This window comes from Halichoerus grypus, chromosome 1 (genome assembly GCF_964656455.1).
Source record: "Halichoerus grypus chromosome 1, mHalGry1.hap1.1, whole genome shotgun sequence".
In the NCBI taxonomy this organism is placed as follows: domain Eukaryota; kingdom Metazoa; phylum Chordata; class Mammalia; order Carnivora; family Phocidae; genus Halichoerus; species Halichoerus grypus.
Genome location: NC_135712.1, coordinates 19,275,310 through 19,286,211, shown reverse-complemented (window position 1 = coordinate 19,286,211; position 10,902 = coordinate 19,275,310). Strand labels below are relative to the sequence as shown.

Below are 10,902 nucleotides of genomic sequence, written 5' to 3'. Positions count from 1 at the left end.
GTTATGCCCTTGGGAAGCAACCAAGAACCTTGGGCAAAAATCAATATTGACTTTTCCAGACTTTTCCAAGAGAAGAAAGTCTGGATTGTGGTAATCTCCTTTGTAAAATGAGCTGTAAGATCCATATAACCATCTAAAAATGTAGCCACTATAATCTCAGAATTGTGATCGCCAGACATTAACATTTCTGCCAACTAATCTGAATTCTTTGTCCACATTTCTCCAAACAATATGGGCAAAGAATTCAGATGAATAAAAATATGCTGAAGTGCATTGCTGGAGGACACTGATCAAATTTAAATAACCAATATAGAGCCTTTCTCAATTTACTTTTTACAAGTTATATACCAAATTATAAGATAATGCAATGTGTTGTCATTATCACAGGATGTTGAAATATAAATGGCCTTTTCCCTAGAGCTCCCACTTTCCCTTTCCACTTGTTCACCTAATTCAGGCAAATAGTCTATTCTAGTTATTTCCTGAGGATGTGGGTGTGCCAGGGTAGGGTGGAAAACAGAAGCTTCCTATGAGTCCCTGGTTTATTTTTCCAAATCCTAATGCCATAAAATGGTTATTTGGGGAGCAAAAATGAATCTGGGGGAAGTTATCAAAAATTATTAAGGGAGGGATTTCCCCCGAATACGAGAAAAATAATCTACTAGGCTGGAGGACAGCAGAAGAAAGACAAAGTATGGTGGTTTAAAGAGAGACAGTATTGACTCTGCTCTCCATCTTAGAACTTCAGTGAGGAGGCAAGACCCTGATGTGGAGACAGAGAATAAATGTGGATATTTGCCCCTTTTCCTAGATCATAAACCCATAGAAGTGATAGAGTCACAAATTAGACATCAAGGCAAATTAAGCCATAGATATGTCCCAGGAGAAGTCCCTTACCAGGGAATAGCATAAAAGCTATAGAATGATGTTTCAGTTTTCAAGCCTGGCATGAAAACGTCAGAGAGACCGTTGGACCTGAAGCCCTAGGTAGACAAGAATGAGAGTTGTCTCAGTAGTTTACTGTATGGATCAGGGAGCAAGGACCAAATGGAATCAATGGATTGATCAGTAAATATCTCTGTGGACAGATGACTCAAAAACAAGATGGGTCATACAACATCTTGAAATTACATACATCTCCCTGGAACTTAGACCCAAGCCAGGGAAAAGACAGACAGTTTAAGTGTCTGATGTCCTAAGAAACTAAAGATTCAAAGAGGGCTTGCAGATGATGCCACCCCCTGGAGCTGCCCCCGCTGCCCAGCCATGGTCAACCCCACTGTGTTCTTCAACATCACTGTGGAGGGCAAGCCCTTGGGCCCCATCTCCTTCCAGCTGTTTACAAAGTTCCAAAGACAGCAGAAAACTTTTGTGCTCTGAGCACTGGGGAGAAAGGATTTCATTATAAAGGTTCCTGCTTTCACAGTATTATTCCGAGATTTCTGTGCCAGGGTAGTGACTTCACACACCATAATGGCACTGGCAGCAAGCCCATCTATAGGGAAAAATTTGATGATGAGAATTCCATCCTGAAGCATATAGGTCCTGGCATCTTGTACATGGCAAATGCTGACGGTTCCCAGTTTCTCAACTGCACTGCCAACACCGAGTGGTTGGATGGCAAGCATGTGGTCTTTGGCAAGGTGAGAGAGGGCATGAATATTGTGGAAGCCATGGAGCACTTTGGGTCCAGGAATGGCAAGACCAGCAAGAAGATCACCATTGCTGACTGTAGACAAATCTAATAAATTTGACTTGTATTTTATCTTAACTACTGGACCATTCCTTCTGTAGCTCAGGAGAGCACCGCTTCACCCCCATCTGCTCGAAATATTCTATAATCTGGGCACCTGGGTGGCTCAGTTGGTTGGGCGACTGCCTTCGGCTGAGGTCATGATCCTGTAGTCCCGGGATCGAGTCCCGCATCGGGCTCCCTGCTCGGCGGGGGGTCTGCTTCTCCCTCTGACCCTCTTCCCTCTCGTGCTATCTCTCATTCTCTCTCTCAAATAAATAAATAAAATTTTTTTAAAAAAAAGAAATATTCTATAATCTTTGTGCTCTCACTGCACTTCTATGGGTTCATATTTTCCTTACGCTCCTCCAAGTCTAGCTGGATTGCAGAGTTATGTATATGATTATGAGATAAAAATTCATATAATAAAATAAAGATAAACAAGAAAGATTCAAAGAAAAAATTTAGTTGATATGTAGAAGAATCAAGTCATGTTTCTTACATTTCTGGTTTATTTTGGACTGAGATTTGTACCTGTTATAACAGATAATGTAATTAACACTTACATCATGAATTACTGTTAGTTAGTTTCCAAGTACCCTGATCTCCCAGATTTTCCTAATATCATGAACACAATGAAACTGTAGGGCATCACCTATAGAACCATCTAATTTCTTGTCATCTGTCCTCACACATATTTTTCACTTCATATATTTGCTCACATTGTGCATTTCCCTTCTTTCTTTCTTTTCTCCAGTTTTTTAGTGAAGAGCTACTATGTGCAAACCATGATAGAGTAATAGTGTCTTTGTCATTTAAGTCCCACGTTCTGTGATTTTATATGAGCTATCATTTATTGTACATTTATCATAGTAGGAGCTTTACAAAAACTATCTCCTCTTCACAAACACAAAAAGTGAGTTCGGCATCATGATTCCTTTTTACAAACTGAAAAGAGAAGCTTGGAAAAGCTGCATAACTTGCCTAAAGTCAAAGTGATTGAAAATAAAGGAGATGAGCCTCAAAATCTCTTCTGTTTCTAAACCACCAGCCCAAGTTGATCTCTGGTTTGCTAACACCTTTTGAAAACATTGTCACTTCAACGTATAGTACCTAATTTTCTTTTTTTCTTTTTTTTCCCTTTCTCATCACACAACTAGCTCACAACAAATGTTCTTTATTATAGGATGTCCTATTATGTCATCACTTAGGTTTTACATTTACCTTCTAAACCAAATTGAAAACAACCAAAGGTCATAGATGAGGCCTCCTTTTAGGGAAGCTTTTCCCCATATTTCTTACTTTGCCATAAATAGTAGTGAACTTCAAGCAATATTTAATCTTGCAATAGTCTCTCCCCTTAAAAAAAAATAAAAAAATAAACACCCTGACATTTTCTTATTCCTCTTTTCCTCTAGATACTTATCCTATCTCTTTTCTTCTTTCTACGGCCAAGATTCTTTAGAGTGTCTGCATTCTCTGTATTTACTAGCTCACCTCCTATTCACTCCCCAACACACTGCCATCTGACTTCTTCTCCCACTAAGCCACTAGGAGCTCTTTGGAATGTCACCAATAAATTTTTTTATGCAAAACCCATTGAACACTTTTTGGTTTTTATCTAATCAGCTGTGTGGCACATAAATATGTAGAATAGCCAAGTAGAAAGAGGGATTGTGTGCCTTGAGCAGTTTTTCAAAAGTAAAACCTTTAAAGCACTTATTTTTGAGATAATATGTTCACATAATCAGGACAGTTGTTAAAACTATGGTGTAGAGTTCAGTAATTCATCAGTTACATATAACACCCAGTGCTCATTACATCACATGCCCTCCTTAATGCCCATCACCCAGTTATTCCATCCATATCCGAAATTAATGATACACTATATGTTGACTAATTGAATTTAAATAAAAGAAAGAAGGAGAGAAAGAAGAAAGAAAGAAAGAAAGAAAGAAAGAAAGAAAGAAAGAAAGAGAAAGAAAGAAAGAAGAAAGAGAAAGAAAGAAAGAAAGAAAGAAAGAAAGAAAGAAAGAAAGAGAAAGAAAGAAAGAAAGAAAAAAGAAAGAAAGAAAGAAAGAAAGAAAGAAAGAAAGAAAGAAAGAAAGAAAGAAAGACCATGGTGTAAATAAGTAGAGGAATCATTGTGTAAGCTAGGTAGCATGACACAGACAAAAAAGTCCAGGGCTTGCTCCTTTCTGAACAGTGGAGTTCTCCTTTACCTAATGGTGGCGGCCACCAAAGACTCTCTCCACTGACATGAGAACTTGAAATCCTCTTCTTAAAAAGTGTCTTCCCTTGGACTTTGGGAACCTGCAAGCTTCCTCCTGTACCACTTCCATGGCCTGAACCTCTATTATCTCAGCTAATTTCTACTCATGCTTCAAGTCTTCACTTAAACATCTCCTCATCATAGAAGCCTTCCATGACTCTCCAGGATTAATTAAATCCCCCTTACTTTAGACAACTTTACATCCTCTTCCATAACACTCATCACAGTTGTAATTATTTATTGAATATCTGTCTTTGCTAACTGTGATCTTCAGGAGGATAGATGGTCGTTTCACTATCACAGCCCCAGGGCCCAACAGAGTATCTGGCACATCAAAATGCTTGATAACTATTCCCTGAATTGAACTGAATTGAAATTTTCTTAAGTTGACTTTCTAATCACATTTTAGCAGGTACATTTATAAACATAGGTAACATTAAAAGAAGAGGGTTGTTATGATGCTACAATGTCTAGAAGAATTCTCAAAAAGGGCCCTTGAAGAACTCGAGAATATTTAACCTACAGAAGAAAAAAGCGTTTAAAGCCTATCATACGGAATAGAGCCTAGAATTACTCCCTGTGACCAAACTAGATCACAGAGGAACAATTCGGCTCCATATAGGAAAAGACTCTCCAACAATTGAAGCTAGCAAAATATAATAATAATAGAATAATAATAATAATAATAATAATAATAATAATAACCTTGCATCAAAGTGGGAGCAGTTCTCTGCCCCTGCTCTAGTTTAGACAGACATGATCCTGAGAAGGGATTTCCCCTCACTGGACAGATAATTGGAGAATATGTGTCCAGAAGATACTTCCACACTCTCAGGTTTCCTTTGTAAGTGAAGGAAAAGTAAAAACAATATATCATCTCTCTTCCCCTTGAACCATCATAAGTTTAAAAGGGAAAAGATGCATAAAGCAGAGAAAAGGTAGACCATAAACTCTTCAAAAAAGAATTGTGTTTAATATACACTGTTGTTATGATTTATTTTCCCCCCAGGTGTATTGGACTTGTTCTAATGCTATTTTCATGTTCGATTTGTTTTTAGTTGAGGTTTGTTTGGTTGATTGGTTGGTTTATTTGTTTCTTAGTATCTGCTTTATCCATGCAAAGAACTTCTTGTACTTTGCCCTTTATTCTGAATTTTGTAGCCAAAGTTTGTGGTTCAACAAGGAGCAATTGCTCAACAAACATGAAAATGATGATTGCTTATTGTTGGTATTTAATGCAATTACTCAAAAATTTAATAAACACTTTTATAGAAGCTCAAAATTTCCAGTCAGAACACATCCCTTGAGACATGGCTGGTAGCAAGAAGTAGCTTGTTCAAGACAGTTTAGAGGGGGAAAATTATTTTTGAAAGAAAATCATGAAGCCATAATATTAGTTTAATTGATAATAGGGTTCTAGGGTTAAACACACTTTCTGCATTAGTAACCATTTTATTTCAGATACTTTCTGTCTGGCCTTTCTTGACTCTCAATGCCAGGAAGAAACAGATGGCAAATATGGAGGCATTTGGAATTAAAATTACACAAGCAGTTCTCTAACAAGACAGACACAGTATTTAAGCTGAGATTTTTTTTCATTTACCCCATTATTTTTAATATCATTTAGTCTTTCTCTACTATTCAGCAATATAGCACATACACAATAATTTTCTTATAAAGAAATCAAACTTTTTTTCTTTTGAGAAAATAGGTGTTTGGGACCATTCAAATAAGCCCATTTAAAAATAAAATCACTAAATGATAAATTTAAATTTGACCTGAACAAATATTAGAGCATGTCAAATTAGAGCATAATGAGATTATTTTTATCCCTTTGTTACTCATTCTACAGACTATAGAGAATTTTTATTGAGTTTCTCAACAGACTGCAGACATTTATTGACATTGGGAAGGACTTAGGAGAAGCAAATGAGAAGATACATACATAAGCATATCAGGGAGGCTTGGGGGAATGGGTTTACAACATGGTAGCAGCCTGGGCAGGAGGAAGCACACCTCTTATACCGCCAGATACTGCTCAGAGTGGTTCAGCATTAAGACCAAAGCAGGTAACCAAAAGTGAGAGTCTCATGAGAACCCACTGAGCCTCTAAAACCTCAAAGGTTGGCTGGATAGGGTAGTGTTGGGCAAAGCCTCAAGCTACTCTATCTTGACATCAGAGAGATTTCTACTTCTGGAAAACTGGAGTTGGAGTACTTTTCCCTATTGCTTCTGCTAACTAGAGCATAAATAAACAAACAAACTGGGACATAAAATCAACATAAGAAGACTCTGAAAGATGGAGAGAACATAAGGTCTGGCTAGAGATTTTGAGACCCATGGAAAGACACAGTGGTAAGTTCTCTAGGTTTTTGGGTTTTGGGTTTTGGGTTTTGGGTTTTCTTTGCTTCAGTTATTCCAGACTGCTTTCTGGAAAAGCCAGTAATCCAGAAACACCAATAGGCACCCTAAGAAACGCCAACAGGCACCTTAAAAAAAAAAAAATCTAAAGTAAAATAAACCTGCTCCCATTATCCAAAAGGAGCATCCCAATCAGAAAGAAAACTTTTCTAAAATAACCATCCTGCTTTAGCTAAATACCACAGAGAAAACTGTTCCCAGCCACCAACCTTACTCTCACCAGCAAAGGCCAAGTGGGGTACACAGACTTTCACCCTTGCCAGGTGCTAATGAAGCACCCCAACCCTTCCACTAGCGTGATATCAGAGAAGACCCATATTGGGGCAGGGCTCTTCACTATGCCAGCTCCCATCCCCCACCCAACCCCATCCCTGCATTGTCAGTGGGGAAGCTGGATTTCCATCCCTGCCCCTCCCTCACCCCACTGGATTGTGTCAGGGGTGGCCTAGAAGAAAATCAGAACTTTCATCACTACCTAGTGGTAAGAAGGACATCCTCATCCTTGTGGTGTTGGTGGAGGCCATGTGAGGAGACGTAACAAGGCACTCCTGCCCCTCCATGCTAGGGCAGTATCAGCAGAGACCTAGCAAAAAGCCTGAGCTTCCACCCACACCCATACCCAGCAGTAATGAGGATCACCTCTTCTCCAGTTGCCAATGGGAAGCATGGATTTCCACCCCACCTGGCTGTCATTTGGCAGTACCCCCCTTCACCTACCAGTTCTGAGCCAGAAGAGGCCTATAACAGAAGATTTAAATAAGATCTAGACATCTATGTTTTAATCAAAAATCATTCATCCTACCAAGAACCAGGAAAATCTCAATGTGAATGAAGTGACGTAATCAACAAACACCAACACCGAGATGACAGGGAGGTTAGAAATATCTGACAAGGATGTTAAAACAGGAATCCAACAAACGTGCTCCAACAAACAATTATAAACATGATTGAAAGAAATGAAAAAAATAGAAAGTCTCAGCAAAGACATAGAAAATATAAAGAAGAATCAAATGGAAATTTTAGAATTGAAAAACTTAACACAAGAACAAAAAATCAATGGATGGTCTCAACAGCAGAATGGAGAGGACAGAGTAAAGAATCAGTGAACTTGAAGAGAGAATAATAGAAATTTTCCATTCTGAAAACAGCAAATTGGCTGGGGGTGGGGGGAGGGGAGGGGGAGACACATCAGGGACCTGTGGAACTATAACTGAATATCTAACTTGTGTGTCACTGAGTCCCAGAAAGGAAGGAGAAAGAGAATGGCGCTGGAAGAGTACTCAGAAAAAGAATCTGAAGATCAGAATAACACCACTAAGCCCCATCAGTTCTCTGCTTTACCCATCTCACCCATCCTTAGAGTCTTAGAGTCTGGCTTGCTGAATTTTGGGAAAAAAATATTGGCTCCACAATGCAGCCCAGAGGGCAGTCAATTCTGCATCCCAAGCCCAATTCAAAGATACGATTTTTGGCAGAAGTTGTGTAACTTAAAAACTCCTTTTCTGACTCTAATAATTTCCCAGTTCACTCTTAGTTCTGATCCCTTCCCATGAAGTGAACCTGAGACAGCCTCCAGAGACATAGTGTAGGGTTGTCAATGGGACCACAGCCCAAATTAGGCAGTTGGAGCTGTATTTGGCCATGAGAACGGGCAGATAGGGTGAATCTGACCCTTGGATTTTCTATTCTGGGGCAGGGTAACAAAGTCTACTCCTATCCTCCTTCCTTTAACAAAAGCCCCTGGCTGGGGTGCTATGAGTAATGCTTCGACCTTGAAACCACCTAAGAATTTGATCTTTAAATAGTTAAAGAAAAGCTGTGATTTCCAAAGTTTCTAACAATTCTTGGATTGCTAAATATGCACTGCAAACTGGCATTTTGTTTGAGACGACAGACTGGGATTTCAAAAGGCAAAGTCTGGGGCAGAGCCTGGAATGAGGAGGTTAGAAAAAAAGAAGCTAAATTCTTCCATTGAACAAATTATCAGTAAATTGCACATGCAGTGATAATGTCCGTTTTGAAAGGTTTTCTTTGAAATGGGTGGAAGATGAATTTGGGGACTAGGAGTAAAGGGGGGGAAGACCCTAAAGTGAAAGAGTAGACCCACAAAAATGACAGCAGGTCAGGGACCCAAAAAGAAGTATAATAAGGTAAGAGTCCCCCAGAGCAGAAATGACTGATGAACTTGAGAAAAGGTTATTCACTTATTCGAACTTAAGTTGTTTACTGAAGTGTGCTGTAATTCCTTGCCACTTTCACCAAGCCTTCATGTAAAGCTCTCTGTAGCGGGTCTGGGCTGGTGATACAAAGGAAAAACAGAGGACAGGTGACTGTCTGTGGCTTTGAATGAACTGATGTGGGCAGGAGACAGGTACAGCAGGATGGCAGATCCAGCGTGAATGAAAGGGAAACAGGAAGAGCAAATGGGAGAATCATGAGAAGAGAGTGTCTCGTACCCATTGTCCTCCACTCCCCTATCCCGGGGAAATAAGAGACAAGGTATGAGACTGACTGCATCATTTAGTGCATTTGTGCAGGCGGGGCTCAGTTATTGGATTTGCATCTGAAAGGCCAGAGTTTTAACTTCAGAAGGCTAAAGATCTTGGGAACCCTTAGCTCACACATTTTTCTTCTTGAGGATTCTTGAAATCTTACAACTTATAGTATCTGCCATTGATCATTATAAAGGTTTCCTAGTGGAGCTGGGTGAGCTTATCCCTTAGGCTATTACATGGGTTTGTGCATGTTTCCTATCCAGGGTTCCCTGTCAACAAATAAGACAAATATTAAAATGACATAAATCTTACATAGCAAATAGAAGACAGATATTCTAAAACAAAAAGTATCAGTCAAGTTGTCCTTGTCTGGCCCTAATTATAAATAAGGAAGTGTGTGTCGGCTGGTAGAGAAATCATGTTGGGTGTTATGTAGAAACCTGGAGCAGAAAAGCACTGGCCACTTAGTGCTTAGTTACCTCCACCACTTACTTACGCAGGTGTCTCGGTTTGAGTCTCCCTGATCGCAGAGCCTAAGATGGGGACTTGAACCTGGGTACAGGTGGTTTATTTGGGATGAGATACCAGGAAGTAGAAATGAGGGAGTGGGAGAGTGAGAAGAGAAAGAGAGAAGGAAATACAGAGCTGCATTTTCATAGAGGATTTGATTCTGCCAGGCCCTCTGAAAAGAAAACCAGTACCTCTCGAATCATCCCTTCCAAGGAAAAGGAGGAGGAAACATTTCTCCAACAGCTTCCCATCATCTTTAGTTAAAGACTGCTCCCAGTTAAGGACTGCTCCCAGAAATCCCTGCCACTCCCAATCTATACTTCTTTGAGCCAATTCCCATGAAAATAAGACAGCTCCCAGCAGGTGAATCTGAACTCCCAGGGTGTGTCCCTCAAAGCTGTGGCTGAAATCAGAGGTGGGTTAAGAAGAAGAGATGCAAAGTACAAAGAGCCTCGGCCACAACCCAGTGCCCAAAGCAGCCACCCAAGTTCATGACATATCTTTTCCAGCTCCCACAACAAACTTGTGAGTGGCAGGCAGCCCAAGAGTAGAATTCAGTTTCCTGACCCCCTCCCAAAAGTAAAGCTTTTCCTCTCTTTATCATGCCTCCTCCAAAAAATTCAACCTTCAGCAAATCAATTAACCTACTTGTTCAATTAAATTGTTACCAATTGAAAGATAAATAGTATTTGTCACTGCCCTCATGAAGCATATGATTCACCAATAGAAACAAACACATAAGGAGATAATTTCTAATAACATGGGGAAGTCAACTAAGGAACTATAAACAAGGACGGAGAAGGCTGGAAGAGAGCAGTGATGGGGCCCTGAGCCCAGCAGGGGAGTGGGGCTGTGGTCAGTGATGTACCCCTGAAGGGGGCATTCTAGGTGCATGGAATGGCTGGGAAACACACACACACACACACACACACACACACACACACACACACACACACACACCAGCAGGCTGTGTACTTCTCTTTTCCTTATTTGTTCCTTCCAACTTTTATATCTGATGACAGTGCATTACGCTTTTCCTTCATAACAACTTTTTTTACGTATAAGAACTTTTTTATGTTCATCCTATGAAGACAAGCTACTTATGGTTTTGTTTGTTTATTTAGGTGTGTGGGATTTGGGGGGGTTGTTTGTTTGTTTTATTTCTCTACCCTCGGTACAAACCTATTGAGACACTCAATATTTGGTAAATGATTTAAGGAATGAGTGAGTGAGTGATATTTATAATCTCCTTGAATTCTATAGCCTACAAGAAGATTTGGAGCATTCTATAGTAGACAAGTCACAGGTTCATCAATTAAGGGAAAACAAAAAATCCAGGAGGTGTAATACTGCATCTCTAAGACATTTGATTATTTTATCTGTCCAGAAACAGTAGATAATGTTCCAGGAAAAGCTGTTCATTTCCATAATCTAGAAAGTATAAGGGTTTTTTTGAATTTTAAGTAAAATCT

The 10,902-nt window shown here is 39.6% G+C and overlaps 1 pseudogene; it reads left to right on the top strand.

Annotated features, from left to right (window-relative positions):
- Positions 1–1,266: 1,266 nt before the first annotated feature.
- Positions 1,267–1,745, top strand: LOC118537740 (peptidyl-prolyl cis-trans isomerase A pseudogene; annotated as a pseudogene).
- The last annotated feature ends 9,157 nt before the right edge of the window (positions 1,746–10,902 follow it).